This window comes from Prionailurus bengalensis, chromosome C2, assembly GCF_016509475.1.
Source record: "Prionailurus bengalensis isolate Pbe53 chromosome C2, Fcat_Pben_1.1_paternal_pri, whole genome shotgun sequence".
NCBI lineage: Eukaryota > Metazoa > Chordata > Mammalia > Carnivora > Felidae > Prionailurus > Prionailurus bengalensis.
The window spans coordinates 116075597-116097326 of NC_057350.1; positions in this window are offsets into that span (position 1 = coordinate 116075597).

Below are 21730 nucleotides of genomic sequence, written 5' to 3' on the forward strand. Positions count from 1 at the left end.
TAGTGAAGAAAATACTGAAGAAATACATTTGACTCGGAGTCAGGATTTAAAGAAAGTAATGTCTACAAGATCAGAGTGCAAGCAGGGGTTGAAAACTGGTGCCTGCTGAATCCAGGCTGTGGAAGTACTTTGAGCAACCAAACATTTTCAAGTTCTTAAAATTTCAGTTTATTTATGTGGGGCAGGAACCTTTTAGTTTGCTACACTTCTCACCGTTCCCATCATTGTGCACTTAGCACTTCAGACATTTCCCTGACCTTCCTGGTCCTCAAAGACAGTTGTGATTGCAACCCCATCTTAGAGGAACTGGGGGCGGGGGGGGGGGAGGACATCCAGGAGCTGAGGCATGAATATTGGGCCAGAACTGGGAACGGGTAAGTTGTGTGGAGGGTGTGTCCTCATAGGGCTGGTATATACAGACAGGGTTGATTCAGATCAAGGGGCCATGTTGGACAATAGATTGTAAGGAATTGAGGGTGACTTGAGGAGTAGTTCAGTTGTGGTACTGCTGTGGGTAGCTCTTAAGTGCTTGAGAATGAGGGAATCAGGGAGTCCTAGAAGAAGATGCAGGAATAAGCCTGGAGAAGCGCTGGAGAATCTGTTTCCTGTTCACTCTGATATGTGTTTTCCCTATGGGTTTTGATGACTAGAACTGCTCTGCTGGAGAGAAACGGTGAACTCTGGAGTTGAACATGATTGACGTGTATGGATGTTGCCCCTTACCACCACCACAATGGACCTCACCACTTTCCTGCGTGTCTCCAGAACAGGTGGGGGCTTGAGATAATCAGCTCCCCACATCTAGGACACGGGCTTCTCCTTGCCAGATCTACGAAGCACCAACACACTGCAGTGGAGTCAGTGCTGGTCCCGCTCCAGGTACCGAGCATCAGAATTTAAAGGGATTGCGTGAGGCGACCTCAGAAGATTTGTTCAGCATTAGTTTCCGATGACTGGAACTCAGATAAGAAAGGCTAAGACCCAGCTCTTAAAAATAAGCCAACCAGTCAACTAGGCACTGTGCTCTGGAAAGTATTGGTAGCATTACGTTATGGGAGGAAACAGTGGCAGGCAGGGGTGAAGAGGGACAAAGAGGGTAAAGTGTAACAAGAGTAGACATGGGTTCCAATTCTAATTCTGCCTTTTCCGAACTGAGCTACCTTAGGGAAGCCACCGAGCTTCTCCCTGCATCAATCTAATTTGCCAAACGGCGATACTGAGATGTGACTGGCCGGGTTCTCTGGGAACGTAAATGAGAAGGTGTTTGTAAATGTCAGGCACGTCTTCATTTCCAGCCTCCTCCCAGTAGGAAGTCATTCCTGTGAATCCTGGACTCCTGTCTGGGAGAGGGACTTCGAGTGAGAAGGAGCAATGTCTCAAGGACGCAACATCAAGAGTTCATCTATATGAGAAGAACTGCAGAGACCATATGTGCTGACATTCCTTGATTAACTCAATTAAAACTCTGAATGGTTAATATGCTGTTTTCAGGCAGTTTTGATTGCCACAGCATTTTCCTGTTGCTTTTTCATCAAGAGAATCAAAGGAAGAATTGTGTTCAGGATCCAGAGGCTGCTTCTAGAAGAAGTGGGGAAAGCGCTGGCTGCCCACTGTGGTGATGTGGTGGGTGTTGAAGAAGAGCCTCTGGCCCAGACACGGCTCTGCCTACCTGTCAGCGAGGCCTGTAGGTCCTCACTGGGGCTTCCTCATTTGGACATAGGTTGTCTTGTTCTCCCCAGAGTCATTTGATTATCTCCCGCAAGAGCCATGCTTTTCAGTCTACCAGAGGGATATGATATGCACTCCTCTCTTTAAAAAAAAGTTTTGTTTGTAATGTTTATTTATTTTTGAGAGAGAGAGAGAGAGAGAGAGAGTGTGCGAGCAAGGGAGGGCAGAGAGAGAGACACACACAGAATCCAAAACAGACTCCAGGCTCTGAGCTGTCAGCACAGGGCTCAACGTGGGGCTCGAACTCACGAGTTGGGGGTGATGACCTGAGTCGAAGTCAGACACTTAACCAACTAAGCCACCCAGGCACCCTTGCACTCCTCTCTTTAAGAGAGGCCCAGTAGAGTGCAATTGTTCATAGGGGAGGAAGGAAGTAGAGTGAGGAGGAGTATCTCTGGGTGATTTAAGCAAGCCCTCAGCAGGTGCCTCTGTGATCTCACAATTGCCTCTAGAAAATCTCAGTCAGGAGTCTAAACTAATAATAATGTAATCCAATCAATAACTAACTAGAAAGGCCTGTCTTGTTAGACTTATCATCTCCTTCGATAAAAATCTGTTTTGGGTAGAACTCTGGATGGTTTGTAAGGCATGATGTCGCTCATTGTGGTTTCATTGTTTCACAGCCTAACAAAGGAAATCTCTTAGGCTGATTTTCTTCCTTCTTGAAGTGAGGTCCAGAACTACTTGTTAACCTGTACAATTCTTGGAGGCTTGTCCAAAACTCAGCCGCAGATTCCTGAGGCCAGGGCAGCTTGGATGAGTTAGGTGAGAGCAAGGCTTGGGATGGTGTGGGAAGGAGTTGGGGGCTGAGGGTGAGATTCAGATGGGAGAGGAGCCACAGCAATTGGTTTTTAGGTAGAAGAAACAGCCCTGAGATGACTGCCAGGGCTGAGGAACACTTGTGGGAGCCCATAGCAGGTCAGGGCTAGGGTGAGTAAGGCACCTGGGGTGCTACATTTAAGGAGGCACCCACTGTCAGGTTCCTGCGGGTACAGGGTGGCAGACTGAGAGTGAGCACCTCCTTAAATTTTCCTCCTGGGGGGGGCTTGGCTTGCTTATCCTACTCCAGGGTCATCCAGCAGTGCAGGATGGAGGGACCTTCTGGTTCCTCCAACATAGTTTCAACCTTAGCTCCTATTTTGGTTACCCAGAGGTTCAGATGAAAAATCTAAATAGCACACCTTTGGGAAGGAAAGTCTCAGATCATTATGAAGCTTATACTGTAGTAAAGATAGAGATCACAGCTTAACAAGATGTAGACATTTGTCATTTAAGGTAAAAAAAAAAAAAGTAAAAAAAAATCTTCCAAATTGGGGTCTGTTTATATCCCAGGTATATGGCTGGAGAGCTGAGATTTTTTTTCCTCTTTCCTTCCCTTCTTTTCCTCTAGCTTTCTTCTTTTCTCTTTCAACTCTTTCCTTCTATTTCTTTCTCCCCTTTTCCTTCTTCTCTGTTTGATACTACTGAAGTGACTGCCCTTCTTCTTCTTTTTTTTTTCTTCCTCCTTCCTTTGCTTCCGTGGCTTAAAACAGATTCTGAGGGAAGAAAAGAATCAAATATCTGTTTCACAGCCATTTCATAAACAATACTGGCTCCTTTCTTTCGGTACCACAGGCAATGAAAAACACCGTGGGAGGACATTTGTGACAGTATAGTGATGAATTCATGACGACTTGGCAGAGTAGACTTGAAACAGGTCCACTGTGTTTCTCTGCATTTAGCTGAGACCAAACCAGAATGAATGCCCATGGGTGCACAGCTGGATACGTGAAACAAAGAGGTTTTCTAGTTTGTGATGAAAGGAAAATAATTTGGCGGCCGGGAGGGAGAAACGCTACCCAAACCAGAAGTGGAGTTTGTGTTTGCTTCAGCCAAACTGCTTCAAGCCCTGTCACACACTTCCGTGGACCTCAATTGTTGCAGAAATGTTTTTAAAGCCTTTCAGCTTTTGTTAAACCTCTCCAGAAGTTTATTTCAAAATAAAGGAGTTACTAACACAGCTTTTCCAACATGAGATCATATTCAACATATTTAACTTTTAAACAACTTGAACTTTTTGAACTAAGTTCTTTTTTCAAAGATTGCATTGGGGTGTAGTCACATCTCAAGTGAAACAGATTTTCAGAAGGATTAAAATATTCCAGTCTATCACACAGGAGGAAAGATTACCATGGTTCATACCATTCTCATTTTTCTTGCTGTTTAAAACTTTTGGTGATAAAGGATATGCTACAGACCGTATGAAGACAAGAAAACAAACGTGCAGTGGGAGCTGGAAGGCTGCATGTGATTGTGTAGAATGCGCACTACACAATGCTGGTGATTCTGTTCACATCAGAGCCATCGTACTTTGGTGTACCTATTACACTAATTCTCACCAAGCAAATCACTTGGAACCGTCTTGGGCAAGTGACCCCTACCCCATCCACACCCTCCAATTTGCAAAAAGGTGCCATCTGGGAAAGCAGTGGCCCTGATGCTGAGTTGATATTTGAATGGCTTATTTTTGCTCCTTTGGTCCTAGGCCTGTAACTGAATTGAAATGATTAGTTTATGGTGGTTGTATCCTGCTGTGCTTAAACTTAGGACCTTTCTCCTGACTTGCAGATCATTCGAAAACAAGCAAACCAAAAACAAAGCATGGGGTATTTGCATTCTTCAGGTCCCCTGGCTTCCATTGCTTTCTCCTGAGCCTAAATTGCTTCTTGCTGGGTTCTTCCTCTTAGTCCTCATTTTATGTCACTATGCTTGAGTCTTATGCTCTTAACCCCCCCTTTTTTAAGGATGAGGAAACTAAGGCCCAGAGAAGATAAATAATTTTCCTTTGGCTACTAGGCTTTGAACCCAGGCAATATGGCACCAATGTTCCTGCTCTTAACCACTCTGCTCTTCTGCATCTCCCAGGTTGGTCTCTTTTCCCTGAACCCGGTGCTTCAGTTCGTAGTTCTAATTAAACTGCTCTGGCCATGCACTGCCAGACAGTGGACATCCCAAGGCCTTTACTGTGCCGCTCAATTAGATCTCTGCTGGACACTCATATGGCACTTGCTAGACCTCGTTGAAGACCAGCCCCAATTTGGACCGATTCCCAAAGCCCTGGTCCCTTCCAATTTCAATTTTCTCCTGTCTTCTGCTGACCCACAGCATGCCTTCTGGTGGGCTCCCCCAACCCCCACCCACCTTAAGACAGATGAAGACAGGAGGGGGCAATTGCGTTGAGGACCGTGCATTTCCTGAGCCTTGATATGCTGCCGAAGTCAGGAATCCTTTCACTCTTCTTCAACCTTCAGACTCACTGTGGCAGTTTCCTTCTTTTTAAGGGACTTATCTTTATATCCTCAGCACTTCACATGCCAGCCCCAATATCTCTGCTGCATAGGTGGAATTTTATTTCTTTATATTCACTTATCCCCTGACTTATTCCAGAAAGGATTTAAGAGAGGTCTCAAGTACATGCATGTATAAATGCAAAATAATGAGATACATAAAATAAAATAAGTGGATAAGGAGAGTGGGACAGAAGAAAAGTGAGAGGCTTTGGAAGGGTCCGATAAAACCATGAGTAAGGCAGGTACACGATACATGTGCTGTAAGGCCCTGCACATTCACTGGTGACAGGGTTTGGGTGGGTAGGTGAGTGAAGCAGGCAGAGCAATGTGGAGAGAGGAAGAGAGTAGGCAAAACAATGCAATCCAGGATCACTGCTCTTGGCTGGATTGACAGACACTGGTATAGATCTTACAATGTTTAATGTGATTTTAAAACCATGTTCTTTTTTAAAAAAAATGTTTGTTTATTTACTTATTTTTGAGACACAAAGAGAGAAGGGAGGGGGAGAGAAAGGGAGACAGAGAATCCCAATCAGGATCTGCATGCCCTCAATGTCCTTAAGCGCAGAGCCCAATACAGGGCCCGAACTCACCAAACATGATGAGATCATGACCTGAGTCGAAATCAAGAGTCCAATGCTCAACCGACTGAGCCACCCAGGTGCCCCCAAACCATGTTCTAAGTAAAACTACTTCCATGGAATTTAATAAGGAATAAAAGGAAAATGAGGTGATGGCTGTGGTTTGTGATTTAGTAAGTTTGGAAAACATAGAGTTAGCAAAGTAAATACACTTCTTTTTTTTTTTTTTAAATGTTTATTTATTTTTGAGAGACAGAAGGGGGGAGAGAGAGAGACAGAGACAGAGAGAGAGAGACAGAGAGAGAGGGAGACACAGAATCCAAAGCAGGCTCCAGGGGCATGTGGGCCACGAACCCATGAACTGCAGAATCATGATCTGAGCCAAAGCTGGACGCTTAACTGACTGAGCCACCCAGGTGCCCATGTAAATACATTTTTTTTTTTAACTGAAAGATTTTTCTTACTATGCTCAGAGATATGGTAAGGAAGGTAATAGGGTTACATTTGTTTCTAGACTTTTGACCACAGGGATCATTCTTTTGGAAATTTAGAGAACCAATGTACTTAGAGAGACTTTGGGAAAGGGAGTATTGGTGGACAAGAAATGCTTTCCTGGAGGAGTTATTTTAAAATAAATGATCAAGGGGCACCTGGGTGGCTCATTTGGTTAAGCAGCCGACTTTGGTTCAGGGCATGATCTCGCGGTCCGTGAGTTCGAGCCCCGTGTCGGCTCTGTGCTGACAGCTCAGAGCCTGGAGCCTGTTTCAGATTCTGTGTCTCCCTCTCTCTGATCCTCCCCCACTCATGCTCTGTCTCTCTCTCTCTCTCTGTCTCAAAAATAAATAAACATTAAAAAAAAATAAAAAAAATAAATGATCAGTAATTTTAAGTAATTTTCAGTAATTTTATATACTTTAAGTATATAAAAATTAAAAATATCCACATTGGAAAAAATTATAGAAAAGCCAAGGGAAAATGACAAGCTGAGAAAGGATGACAGATAAAACAAAAAGCTAATTACCTTAATATATAAAGATTTGTGACCCATCAATTTATAAGATTACAAACCCACTAGAAAAATGGGCAAAGGGCATGAACAGGTAGAAAGAAAACATACTTTATAAACATGTGAAAAATATTTATCCTCACTCACAAATAGAAAAACACAAATTCAATAATAAAAAAAAGAGCTGCTACTTTTTTACTTATCAATGTGGCAAAACTTCAGGAGATTATTAATGTGTTGCATTGGCCAGGGTGTGGGGAAACAGGAAGTCTCCTTTGTTGGTGGGAAGATAAATTGCTGCAATCATTTGGAGGGGCAATTTGGCAACTTCCATCACAACAGTCAAAATATAGCTAAACTCTGACCACATTTTAGCACCTCCACTACTGCTATCCATATCTGAACCACCACATCTCTCATTTGGAGTGCAATAGCCTCCTGCTTCCACTCTTGCTGCCTGTATTCTTTTTTTTTTTTAATGTTTATTTTTGAGGGAGGGGAGGGGCAGAGAGAGAGGGAGACAGAATCAGAAGCAGGCTCTGAGCTGTGGAGCTCAAACCCATGAACCATGAGATCATGACCTGAGCCGAAGTCACTCAACGAACTGAGCCACCCAGGCGCCCCTGAAGTCTATTCTTAACATGCATTCAGACCAAGTATTTCAAAACAAAAGCCAGATCATGTCACATGTCTAGCTCAAATCCCTCTATTGGCATCCCATTTCATTAAGAGCAAAAGCCAAAAACCCCCATAATGGGCTACACTGCCCTACATAATGTGGTCCTAGAATCTCTTTGATCTTATCTCTTATTTTGTCCTTCTTGCTTCCTTTGCTCCAGCCACACTGACCTCTTTGTTTTATCTTGAACATGTCAGTGATCTTTCCATTCTAGAGCCTTTGCATGGTATGTTCCCTCTGCCTCGAATAGTCTTTCCTACATATATGCAAGTCCAAATCCCTCACCTCCTTCAGGTCTTTGCTGAAATAGCACCTTCTCAGTGAGGACTTTACTGACCTAGAATTGCAACCTCCTGATCCCATTTCCTCTTGATCTTCTTTACTTATTTTTGTAGCTATTACCATCTTCTAGCATATTATAGGACTAACATATTTATTGTGGTTTTGTGTGTTTTTTTTTTCTTTTCTGTTAGAATCTAAGGTCCACAAAGGTAGAAATTATTTTGTTTTATCTATTGACAGTGCCTGACAACTGTTAATGTTTATTTATAAATATATATATTTAAACATTTTTAGTGTTTATTTTTGAGAGGGAGAGAGATAGAGTGCAAGCAGGGGAGGAGCAGAGAGAGGGAGACACAGAATCTGAAACAGGCTCCAGGCTCTGAGCTGTCAGCACAGAGCCTGATGTGGGGCTTGAACCCAAGAACTGTGAGGCCATGACCTGAGCTGAAGTCAGACGCTCAACTGACTAAGCCATCCAGGTGCTCCTATATATTTTTTTTAAATATTTATTGAATATTTTTGAATGATCCAGCAATTCTACTTCTAGGAATTTATTCTTTGACACACTTATGTACACAAAGCAAAATAAACATTGATAGTCATTGAACATAGTTTTTTGTAGCAAAGACCGAGCAGTTCTCCCAAGAGATTGAATATTTTCCGAAGGCGGTTATTGAAGGGATTGGATAATGTGTCAAACCAGTTAGGTTTAACTTGATTCTTGTCCCACCACCCCTTAGAAGTTGGGGGCTGATGTTGAAGACCAGATCGATTATAGTCAAAACAAACTACACCTCTGAGTAAAAACTTGGCATATGTACATGTATGTGGTATTGTACTTTTCCTATTTCTTTCAAATTGATGAATAAGGCTCAAAGTTGAGAACAGAGGTGTTCAGTTCCCACATGCTAAAGAAAGCTGCCAACAATTATGATCAGACACTTCCCTTTGGGCTTACTAAGAGGTGCTGAATTAGTACTGTCATCTCAAACATCACCTCTTTATCCACATACTTATGTAAAAAGATTGAGGAATAACTCCAATGTTCGTTCTCCCAAGATATGAAGGGGCTCCAGAAGCCTTATTCACCAGGATGGGGGCTTATTCACCAAGAAGGGACTGAGGGTGGCTGACATTTCTTCTCCTGGCTGGATATAATTCCATGTGGAGACTTACTGTGCTGTTATCACTGGAAATGAGTTTACTTCTTGGAAGAGCTAACAGGTGCTCGGGTGGTTTGGAGGTGATCTGAACCCATAAAATCTTTCTTATATGGAGATTTCTGCAAGGAGGCTTGCAGGGGCCATTGCAGAGCAGTAAAAAAAAAAGTGATGGGGGTAGTTTGCGTTGGGAAGAGGAAGCGAGCAGCCCCACCTGCAGTTCTCCATGTCCTTTGGAAAAATGGAAGATGAATTTACAGGCTACTGGATCTTCCTGTGAAAGAGCATGAAGCAGAGAGTTGAGATATAGGCCAGGAGGTTGTCCAGGCAGCCTCTGGTCCAACTGGATGTATAGGATTTGGAGGCTGTATTAGTTGGCTAGAGCTGCCATAGCAAAATGCCACAGATTGGGAGGCTTAAACAACAGGAATTTATTTTCTCATAGTTACGGAGGCTAGAAACCCAAGATCAAGCTGTTAGCGACTTTGGTTTCTTTTTTTTTTAATTTTTTTTTTCAACGTTTATTTATTTTTGGGACAGAGAGAGACAGAGCATGAATAGGGGAGGGGCAGAGAGAGAGGGAGACACAGAATCTGAAACAGGCTCCAGGCTCTGAGCCATCAGCCCAGAGCCGGACGCGGGGCTCGAACTCACGGACCGCGAGATCGTGACCTGGCTGAAGTCGGACGCTTAACCGACTGCACCACCCAGGCGCCCCAACGACTTTGGTTTCTTCTGAGGCCTCTCTCTTTGGCTTGCAGATGCCTATGTGCTTGCTGCGTCCTCACATGATCTTTCCTGTGTGTGTGTGCAGCCCTGATCTCTCTTTGTGTGTCTACATTTCTTTTTCTTAAAGGGATACCAGTCATATTGGATTAAGGTCCACCCTAACAGCTTCATTTTAACTCAATCACTCTTTAAAGGCCCTATCTCCAGTCACATTCTGAGGTACTGGAATTTTGTACTTCAATAATGAATTTTGGGGGACACAATTCAGCTCATAACAGGGGCATAGGTTTTTTTTTTTTTTATGAAAAAAGCTGAAAGGAGACACAGATGCCACTTTCTGAGGTGGCTCTCCACAATAGAGGAAGGTGTGGTGAAGCTGGGCACAATTCCAAGAAAATCATCCCACCTCTGGAGACACCTCTGTACCAGCAGAAGCTACCAGTAGCAGGTGGAACTAGATGGAGCCAGAGAAAGACTAGGCGAGCCTCTCAAAGATCCATAGGCTGCTAGTGATGTAAGAAAGTCTTTGCTTCTAAAGTAAACATTAAAAAAAAAAAAGAGAAAAAAAGAAAGGGGCGCCTGGGTGGCTCAGTCGGTTAAGCGGCTGACTTCGGCTCAGGTCATGATCTGGTGGTCCGTGAGTTTGAGCCCCGCGTCAGGCTCTGTGCTGACAGCTCAGAGCCTGGAGCCTGTTTCAGAATCTGTGTCTCCTGCCCTCTGACCCTCCCTCGTTCATGCTCTGTCTCTGTCTCAAAAATAAATAAACGTTAAATAAATATATATAAAAAAAAGAAAGTCTCCGCTTCCGGTCTTCCCCACCCCCATCCAAAATGCCAAATCCAGAAAAGGAACCAGAACCTCTCCTTCTTCATCCACACAATGAAAGAGCACCTTCCCAACTCCAAGACCTTTGAAGCAGTGCTAGGTCCTCACTGAAGAGAGGTGGGGAGAAGAGACTTAAAAGTGGATATGAGGTGGGAATTTTAAACAAATTAAAATGCAATTTAACTGATAGTGGCAAGACAGTTCCAGGATCTGCCAAAGAGGTCACCTAGGACAAGAAAGGAGATTCTTCAGAGCTCAGTTGAATGCAGTGCTTAAAAAAATAAGCTCTCACAATTTAAACTCCACTATTTGATATTTCTCCATAAACTGGATTGCTATCTCTCTGTATAAATAAAGGAGCATGTCTTGGAAAACACAACCGAACTATTTTTAGTAGTTATCTCCGGAAGGGGAGCTCACGATGAAGGCTGGTATGAGAAGAAAATGTACTTTTCACTCTATGCCCTTTTGAACTTTTAAAATAAGTATCATTGTACATGTATTACTTAAGAAACCTCAAACAATTACAAACTAAAATAGTTGAAATTGTATGGTATTAATGAGCAGAAGACTGAGTTCAGAAATAACCCTGAAAGATACATGCCAATTCTGTGTAAACTATTTTTTTTTTTTTTCTGAAATTTATTGACAAATTGGTTTCCATACAACACCCAGTGCTCATCCCAAAAGGTGCCCTCCTCAATACCCATCACCCACCCTCTCCTCCCTCCCACCCCCCATCAACCCTCAGTTTGTTCTCAGTTTTTAACAGTCTCTTATGCTTTGGCTCTCTCCCATTCTAACCTCTTTTTTTTTTTTTTTTTCCTTCCCCTCCCCCATGGGTTCCTGTTCAGTTTCTCAGGATCCACATAAGAGTGAGACCATATGGTATCTGTCTTTCTCTGTATGGCTTATTTCACTTAGCATCACACTCTCCAGTTCCATCCACGTTGCTACAAAAGGCCATATTTCATTTTTTCTCATTGCCATGTAATATTCCATTGTGTATATAAACCACAATTTCTTTATCCATTCATCAGTTGATGGACATTTAGGCTCTTTCCATAATTTGGCTATTGTTGAGAGTGCTGCTATGAACATTGGTGTACAAGTGGCCCTATGCATCAGTGCTCCTGTATCCCTTGGATAAATTCCTAGCAGTGCTATTGCTGGGTCATAGGGTAGGTCTATTTTTAATTTTCTGAGGAACCTCCACACTGCTTTCCAGAGCGGCTGCACCAATTTGCATTCCCACCAACAGTGCAAGAGGGTTCCCGTTTCTCCACATCCTCTCCAGCATCTATAGTCTCCTGATTTGTTCATTTTGGCCACTCTGACTGGCGTGAGGTGATACCTGAGTGTGGTTTTGATTTGTATTTCCCTGATAAGGAGCGACGCTGAACATCTTTTCATGTGCCTGTTGGCCATCCGGATGTCTTCTTTAGAGAAGTGTCTATTCATGTTTTCTGCCCATTTCTTCACTGGGTTATTTGTTTTTTGGGTGTGGAGTTTGGTGAGCTCTTTATAGATTTTGGATACTAGCCCTTTGTCCGATATGTCATTTGCGAATATCTTTTCCCATTCTGTTGGTTGCCTTTTAGTTTTGTTGGTTGTTTCCTTTGCTGTGCAGAAGCTTTTTATCTTCATAAGGTCCCAGTAATTCACTTTTGCTTTTAATTCCCTTGCCTTTGGGGATGTGTCAAGTAAGAGATTGCTACGGCTGAGGTCAGAGAGGTCTTTTCCTGCTTTCTCCTCTAAGGTTTTGATGGTTTCCTGTCTCACATTTAGGTCCTTTATCCATTTTGAGTTTATTTTTGTGAATGGTGTGAGAAAGTGGTCTAGTTTCATTCTTCTGCATGTTGCTGTCCAGTTCTCCCAGCACCATTTGTTAAAGAGGCTGTCTTTTTTCCATTGGATGTTCTTTCCTGCTTTGTCAAAGATGAGTTGGCCATACGTTTGTGGGTCTAGTTCTGGGGTTTCTATTCTATTCCATTGGTCTATGTGTCTGTTTTTGTGCCAATACCATGCTGTCTTGATGACGACAGCTTTGTAGTAGAGGCTAATGTCTGGGATTGTGATGCCTCCTGCTTTGGTCTTCTTCTTCAAAATTCCTTTGGCTATTCGGGGCCTTTTGTGGTTCCATATGAATTTTAGGATTGCTTGTTCTAGTTTCGAGAAGAATGCTGGTGCGATTTTGATTGGGATTGCATTGAATGTGTAGATAGCTTTGGGTAGTATTGACATTTTGACAATATTTATTCTTCCAATCCATGAGCAGGGAATGTCTTTCCATTTCTTTAAATCTTCTTCAATTACCTTCATAAGCTTTCTATAGTTTTCAGCATACAGATCCTTTACATCTTTGGTTAGATTTATTCCTAGGTATTTTATGCTTCTTGGTGCAATTGTGAATGGGATCAGTTTCTTTATTTGTCTTTCTGTTGCTTCATTGTTAGTGTATAAGAATGCAACTGATTTCTGTGTAAACTATTAAAGGAGTTTCTTAGCAGTGGGAACAATAGTTGTTGTAGGGCGAACCAGGGAAGCTCATAATGGAAAGAAAGAGAGGTGTGCTGGGAGGAAACCTAGTCAATGCATTTGGAGCAAGGTGTGAAGAAGATGGAGGGGAAGAGACTCGAATGTTAGAAACCAATGTGAACGCTGCTGCTGGCTTGCAGGGAGATAAATGTTGTGACAGATGCCTGCAAAGCTTTTGGCAAGGAATGGGGTTCCATTTGGTATGATGCATTTCAAGGTTAAGCTCCTTTGTGTCATGTAGATGTGGCATGTTTTTGGCTCCAGGCTGAACCTTGGGGTTTGGGATTTATATAATTGTGAAAGGCATTAAGTCAAGAGGCAATGCACAATGATTTGGTGAGTGACATTTGCTCTAATTCCTCACACATACGTTGAAGCAACAGACGTCACCCCCAAAATATCATGAAAAGATTCCAGCAAAATAGGAAGAGAAGAGAGAGGGGGTCACTTGAGTCAACACATGGATTAAGTTTATGCATGTACCATTTGTTTCCCTATACATGATTAATTCTTGGGTGTGTTGAGTGAATAAAAATTGTTAAATCATCGCAAAAACTGGCTTGAGAGTGGGGTGATAACCCTATCATCTTCCTGGAACTGACTTGGGCCAGGAAGGAAGGAGTTCTGATAAAGTGAGGTGCAAAACTGGATATTGGACTGATGCAATAAACGTTACTCATCCACACTAGTGCTTGCCTCAGTTCTTTTTGTGATATTTGAAGAGATAAAAGGAGGTAAAACTATAAAATGGTACTATAAATAATAAAAGCTGCAGGCGTCTGCCTTATTGTAGAAGGAATCTTTGCTGTTGAGGAGCACACTCCAAGGAGTCTACCTGAGCTTACAAAATGCAGCTGTTGGATTTAACTTGATGCTTGATAGAAAGTTTAGAATATAAAAAGTAGAAGAGCTTAAAGGTTTAGAAAGGAAATAAAAAATAAAAAGGAAATACTATAAAAATAAAACCAAAAAATCCAGAAGATTAGAGAAAGAGAGGAAAAAAAAAAAAACCCAAAACAAAACCCAGTCCAAAGTCAGTCAGCAAGAGCTGCACACAAAGTTCAAGGTGGTCGCTGAAAAAAAATTCTGTTGATGGGATGTCTTCCAGGGGGCAAAGAGCCAAGAAAGCAGAAAGCTCTTAGCTTGAGCAGTTACCTGTAAGTACATAAGGATGTCTGCTAATTACTGACACAGAGCAAAACAGCAGGGGAAAAACCTAGCCTTCTCATCCTTGGGAAACTTGAAAAGTGTTACTCATCTCCCTCCACCAGCACACACACAATAGGTGCTTGTCCAATTCTTTATTGTCTGAAAATTTGGCATATTATGCATATAGACAGCCCATACAGCCTAGTTACAGTCAATTAGACAATTGGCAGGAAAAGCAGGGAGTCACTGCATTCCTTTTTTCAAACAATTTCCTTTTAAAGAAGAAATATATGGAGAATATGACAGCAATAAAATAGCCCAGCTATAACTGCCAAACATCAATAAAACTATGATTCCAAGTTTACATGAGATGGCGCATTTTAGCTTTGTGTTCAATAGTCATTTAGTTCCTGCAATACTAAAATAAAAAAGCTATTCTATGTCCAACTTAATAAAAAATCTTTACAGCATTTTTGCATAACCAACACTTTTCAGCTGAGATTCAGATAAAAAAGAATTTATTTATTTATTTATTTACGTATGTATGTATTTATGTATGTATGTATGTATGTATGTATGTATTTATTTATTTAGAATTTACTGCCAAACTAGTTTCCATACAACACCCAGTGCTCATCCCAACAAGTTTCCTCCTCAATACCTATCACCCACTTTCCCTTCTCCCCCACCTCCCATCAACCCTCAGTTTGTTCTCTGTATTTAAGAGTCTCTTATGGTTTGCCTCCCTCCCTCTCTGTAACTTTTTTTACGTGGATGGAACTGGAGGGTATTATGCTAAGTGAAATAAGTCAGTCAGAGAAAGACAGATACCATATGTTTTCACTCATACGTGGATCTTAAGAAAAGACCATGTTAAGATCTTAACAGAAGACCATGAGGGACGGGAAGGGGGGAAAAAGATATAAACATATAAAAAAGAATTTAGTTTAAATTGAAAAAGTTTACCGGGAAAAATATTGGTATGAATTACCTCACTAAGCTCTTAGAAAAATTAGAAATAGTGGAAAGTCAATTCTCTTATTCCTGAAAACTCAGGAGACAAAACCCTAACTCCATGTTGAGACTCTAGAACAAAATGAAATGTGAAATTTCAAGTTTCTCTCTTTTTGTATTTAATCTAGAATGTTTGGAAAACATGTCCATTCACAAAACCTATTTTGTCTTTACTAGTCTATAGTATAGAATTTATCCTGAGGCACCTGGGTGGCTTAGTCATTTGAGCGTCTCATTTTGGCTCAGGTCATGATTCCAGGGTTGTGGGATTGAGCCCCATGTTGGGCTCTGTGCTGCTTAAGATATTCTCTCTCTCTCTCTGTCTCTCTCCCCCCGCCCCCGGCCCTTTCCCCTGCGCGTGCTTTCTCTCTCTCTCTCTCTCTAAAAAAAAAAGGATTTATCCTGTAACATTGTCACGTTTCTTTTTCCTTGCAGTATTTCCCGAAATATCTAATTTCATATATTTTATGAAATTCACTTGGAATGCCTGTGATGGTTAAGTTTATGTGTCAATTTGGCTAGATCATGGTACTCAGATGTTTGGCTAAACATTTATGGATTATGTAAAGGTATTTTTTGGATGAGATAAATGTTTAAATTAGACTTTGAGTGAAGAAGATGACTTTCCATGATGTTGGTGGGCCTCATCCAATACGCTGAAGGTCTTGAGAAAAAGACTGACCTCTCTGAAGAAGAGGGAATTTTGCCAGCAGATGAATTTTGCCTTTGAACTCCAATTACAGCATTATTTCTTCCCTGGGTATCCAGCCTACGTGCCTGCCTTAGAGAGTTTGGACTTGCCAGTCTCAATAATTACATGAGCCAATTCCTTAAAATAAATCTCTCTCTCCATATATGCGCATATTCTACTGGCTCTGTTTCTCTGGAGAACCCTAATATAATATACGTATTCTTTGAACAGCAAAGAATTAAAGGAAATTTATTTTATTTTATTTTGCAACCGAAAATGCATTTGGCTCAGAAAAAAAAATAATTCTGATCAATAGAGTACAATATCAAAGTGTTGTCTACAGCATCTCAGAGGAATGTAGGTATCTTAACTCTTTCCTCCATTAAACATTTCTTATAAGAAACATATTGGATTGACAGTTTTAATTATTATGCGATCTTCAGAGGTTGCTAATCTCTGGGATTCCAAAAAGTGAAGTCACATCTAGTCTTCCCAGTCAAGCAGTCCTCCATGCCCTATATCAAGAACTTCATACAGAAAAAATACATAATGGTTTTCTGATAACTGCAAGCATTTGTTTAATAACATAAATCATTACTCTAGACAAATTTTTGACATGCATTAATTTTTAGCATCCTCTATATTACTGATTCTGAAAAGACAATTATATAAAAGAAAGTTTTGTTTGTTCTCTAAATATTAAAAAGTCTTTTTTAAAGGCAAATTTGCAAGTCAATCCTAGACTCTATTTAAAGAGTAAGAGGACAGAAATAGCAAAAACAATTTGAGAATATGGACTGAGGAATGTGGCTTAGCAGATAGCAAGACTTTTAATGAAGCGGCAGTAATAAATGATATAGGAATAAACCAACAGACCAATACAACAGAATAGAGAGCCAGAAATATTGTCATGTATATATAGATGTTTGGTAAATGAATGACTTGACATTATAAAGTGGTGGGATAGACCCACAAACCTCAAATCATAAAGGAAAATATTTTTGCCTGATAAATTTAGAATGTAAGCCTGACATGGCAGAAGATTTCATAAGTGAGGTGAACAGAAAAGCCATAGACCGTGAGAAATTATTTTCAAAGTATATAACCAAGTAAGAATACTTTGAATATGCAGAAGAATTTTTTAAATGCTATTTATTTTTGAGGGGGGGGAGGTGCAGAGAGAGAAGGGGACAGAGGATCTGAAGCGGGCTCCATGCTGACAGCAGAGAGAGCCCGACGCAGGGCTGGAACTCAGCAACAGTGAGATCACAACCAGAGCTGAAGTCAGACACTCAACCAACTGAGCCACCCCAGGCCCCGTGCAGAAAATTTCTATAAATCAGTAAGAAAAAAAAGTGTAGTTGGAAAATGGACAGGAGATATGAACAAGTGATGAACAGAATTACAACCTGAGTGGCCAATAAGCATATGAAAAAATGCTGAAGTTCACTGATAATCAGGAAACTTAAGATTTAAAAATGAGATTACTCAAAGTGAGCATTTCATACTCATTGGAAGCCTAAAAATATTAAGTATTATAGAATATGAAGGGAAATAGAAACCCATACCCTGCTGATGGCAACATAAATTGGTATATACTACAGTAAGTTGAATACATCTAATATAGTCATAGATTTCTATACTCTTACATAGATGCCCGAGAGAATGCTTAGAAATATGCATAATGAGACACACAAAAATGCTCTTGGGAGTATAACTTCTAATAGCCAAAATGTATATACAACATATTAATAGAAGAATGGACAAAAAATTGTGGCATATTGAATATATGTAGCAGTTAACACGAACAAACTGTTGTATCATTTTGAATAAATATAGAAAACATGGTACTAAATGAAAATGCAAGTTGCAGAAGGATTCATAGGCTAGACTAATATTGAAGTAAATCTTTTAAAGTATCCTATGCTATTATATATTTGGGACAAATACACACATAGTAAGAGTATAAAAATATAGACAGAAATGATAGACCCCATATTCAGAGCAGATGAATAAGGATGAATGAAGACTTTGGGAAGGTTACAAGGGAGTTTTAGATACACCTATACTGTCCTTTTACTTACAATGAATCTGGTGAGGATGGGCTAGAAGTGGAAGAGGAGGGAGCCAGCATTTGTTGGAAGCTTCACTGCAGTAGAGGAGTGGTTACTCCATTGTTTGGTTGGCAGTGTCTTCGCATTTCTGAGCCAGCGCAGACAGTGGGGAGGGGCAAAGCATCTTTCTACCTTCTTTTCAGCCATCAGGTTTTCTGCAACCCAGTGCCAACACATTCATGGATCACCAATTATATTTCTCAATCCAATTCTAAGGGCTTTACAAATAGTGGCCATTTCTCCAGATTTGGGCAATTGAGTGCCAGTGCTAGTTTTCATTGCTGTGAGTTCTCATCACTTATTGGGGCTCTTTTTAGGCATCTGTATTAGTCAGAATAGGTTAGACTGTAGTGTAATAATAAATAAACATTGCAAATCACAGTGGCTTAAACCGGCCCAGGTTTCTTTCTAGTTCCTGCAGTATCCAATGCAGATGTTTGTAGTCAGGAGGCTCTCTAGGGTGGTTCTCCAACCAGTATACTACTGGATTCAGGCTTCTTACCTTGTGCAGCTCTGTCACCATAGCCATAGGGATGGAGGAGAAAGATAGTGACAGATTGTGAAGGATGTTCAGCAGCCAGTTCTGAATGTGGTATACTTCACTTTTGGCCAATGCCACCAGCCAGAACTCAGTCACATAGTCCCACCTGGCCACAAGGGGTCCAGGGAATGTAGCCATTCTCTCGACCTGAGAGGAAAATAAATGAGTTTGGTGTATTTATAGCATTGTCCAGCCACCACATTTTATTGAGAATGTAAGACTCTGAGACAGAATTTAAAACTATTGTGTTTCATTTTTTAACTTTTGCTTTTAATTATTGACTTAGTTATCATTAATCACATGATAAACCCTGCAAACTCACCACCCTAAATATGAGCAAGGACCTTGATAAAATCCTACAACTAACTAAATGGTCTTCCCTTCTTCTATTCCCTGACTCTCCACACAAGATTACCATCATTCAGAAACTGTACTGATCATTCCATTGTTTTTCTTTCTGTAAAAATATCAGGATTATCCTGAGATAATTTGAGATTCACATACCCTTTCAGTAGTATCAGAGAGAGATCCTGTGTACCGTTTACCCAAATTCCCCAAGTGGCGACATCTTAAAAAACTATAGTACAACATTATAACCAGAATGTTAACATTGATATAGTCAAGATATAAAATATTTCCATCATGAGGGGCACCTGCCTGGCTCAGTCTGTTAAGTGTCCATCTGACCCTTGACTTCAGCTCAGGTCAAGATCTCACAGTGGTGAGATGGAGCCCTGTGTCCTGCTCTGTGCTGACAGTCTGGAGCCTGCATGGGATTCTCTTTTACTCGTGCATGCTCTCTCTCTCTCTTCCTCCCTCTCTTTCTCTCAAAATAAATAAACACTAAAAAAATATTTCCATCACAAAAAGGATCAGTTATGTTGTAGTCATACCAGCTTCCCTCTGGCCCTCAATCCCTTCTTAGCCCTAGTAACTTCTAGATTGTTCTCCACTTTTAAAGTTTTGTCATTTCAAGCATGTTTTAAAAATGGATCTGCTTCATTTGGGGATTTTTTGTTTGTTTGTTTGTTTTTGTTTTTTTCCCTCAGCATAATTCTCTGGAAATTCATCTGGACTGTTGCATGTACCAATAGTTCATTCCTTTTAATTGTTCAGTAGTATTCCATGGTAGGGATGTACTACAGTTGTTTAACCATTTGCCCAACACATAATAACTGGATCGTTTTCAGTTTTAATTTATACAAATAAGATTTCTCTGAATATTTGTGAACAGTTTTTTTTTTTAACATAAATCATCATTTCTCTGAGATAGATGCCCAGGAGTGCCCTTGGTGAATTTTTATTGTTCCCTTGCCTTTCCATATAAACTCTAGAATAACATCTTTAGAACTCTAGAAAAACTCTTTAAAACATCTTGCAGGGATTTTGGTAGAAATTATGTTAAACCTGTGTATCAATTTGGGGGGAACTGACAGCTTTCCTATGCTGAATCTATTAATCCACGAATGTGCTGTGGCTCTTCTTTTATTAAAACCTTTATTAATGTTCTATAGTTTGTAGTACAAGTCCTGTACATGTGGTGTTAGATTTACACATATTTTTGTGCAATTTTTAATGATATATTTTTAACTTTGGTGTCCACATGTATTTATTGCTAGTGTATAGAAATAGAGTTGATATTTCTGTTTCTCTTGTATCCCACAACCTTACTGAATTCACTTATTAGTATTAGGAGGTTTTTTTATTTTAATTCCTTGGGATCTTCTTTCTAATTTTAGTAAATGTGCTGCGGAAGGAAGCACCTTCGGATTTTCTATGTAGACAATCCGTCCTCTGCATAGGGACCCTTTTATACCCTCCTTTCTGATCTGTATGCTTTTATTTCATTTTCTTGCATTATTACACTGGCTACACCTTCTAGTAGAACATAGAACAAAAATGGTCAAAATGGATACCCTTATCTTATTCCTAATCTTCAGGGAAAGCATTAGTCTTTCACCATAAATATAATATCAACTGATAGAAGGTTTTTTTGTTTTTTGTTTTAAAATTTTCACCTGTTGGGATGAGCACTGGGTGTTATATGGAAACCAATTTGACAATAAAGTTCATATTAAAAACAAAAAACCAATTATAGATTTTTTAAAGATGTTCTTTATTAGGTTCTTTATTCTTGTATTTTTTTTCTGAGAGTTTTTTTAAGTAAATGAGTATTGAATTTTGTCAAATATCTTTTCTGCATCTATTGATACAACCCTGGGATTTTTCTTCTGGGAATTTGTAAGGCTCCATTTGGTCATAGCTTAAAATTCTTTTTATATACTGTTTAATTCTAGTTGCTGATATTTTATTTTTATTTTAAGGATTTTATTAAAATATTTTGTTTTAAGGATTTTGCATCTATGTTCATTAGGGATCTTGGCCTATAGATTTCTATTTTAGTACTGTCTGTAGTTTTGGTATCAGGCTAATACTGGCCTCATAAATGAATTGGAAAATATCCTTTTCCTTTCTATTGTATGCATTCTTGTTAGAAGAGATTTTGCAGAATTGGTATCTAAAGTTCTGTTGATATTTTTGGTTGAATTTTTTCCTATTGTTTAGATTCGTTAGTTTCTACTTATTTTATTCTACTTTTTATTTGTCCATCCATTCTGCTATTGATCCAATCCAGTGAGGTTTTTATTTAATTAAAAAAATTTTTTTTGAGTTTTAAAATTTCCATTGGCTCTTCTTCCTACCTTCTTTGCTTATACTATGTTTTTTTACTGAGACTTTTTATTTTTTCATTTGTTTCAAATGTGCTTATAATTTTGCACATGCGTTTTATATCACAGCTGCTTTAAAATCTTTATTAGATAATACTAACATTACTATCATCTCTGTCTTTTCAAATAACTATCTTTTTTTAAAAAATGTTTATTTTTGAGAGAGAGAGAGAGACAGAGCATGAGCAGGGGAGTGGCAGAGAAGGAGGGAGACACAGAAGCTGAAGCAGGCTCCAGGCTCTGAGGTGTCAGCACAGAGCCTGATGTGGGGCTTGAACTCGTGAACTGCAAGATCATGACCTGAGCTAAAGTTGCACATTGAACTGACTGAGCCACACAGGTGCCCCTCAAATAACTTATCTTTTTAATTCAGCTTTAGATCTTCATGATTTTTGGTCTGATAAGTGATTTTTCAAATAAAACCTGAACATTTTGGGTATTATGTTATGTGATTCTGGATTTTATTTAAACCTTTTATTCTGTTTGGCTTCCTCTGATACCTCTGTGGCAGAGTAAGGGAGGGCCCTGCCTCATTACTACCAGGTAGGTGTAGAAGTCCAGGTTCTCTACCTGGCCTTTGTTGACACCCAAGGGTGGGAGTTTTAGTTACTGCTGGGCAGGATTGGGAGTTC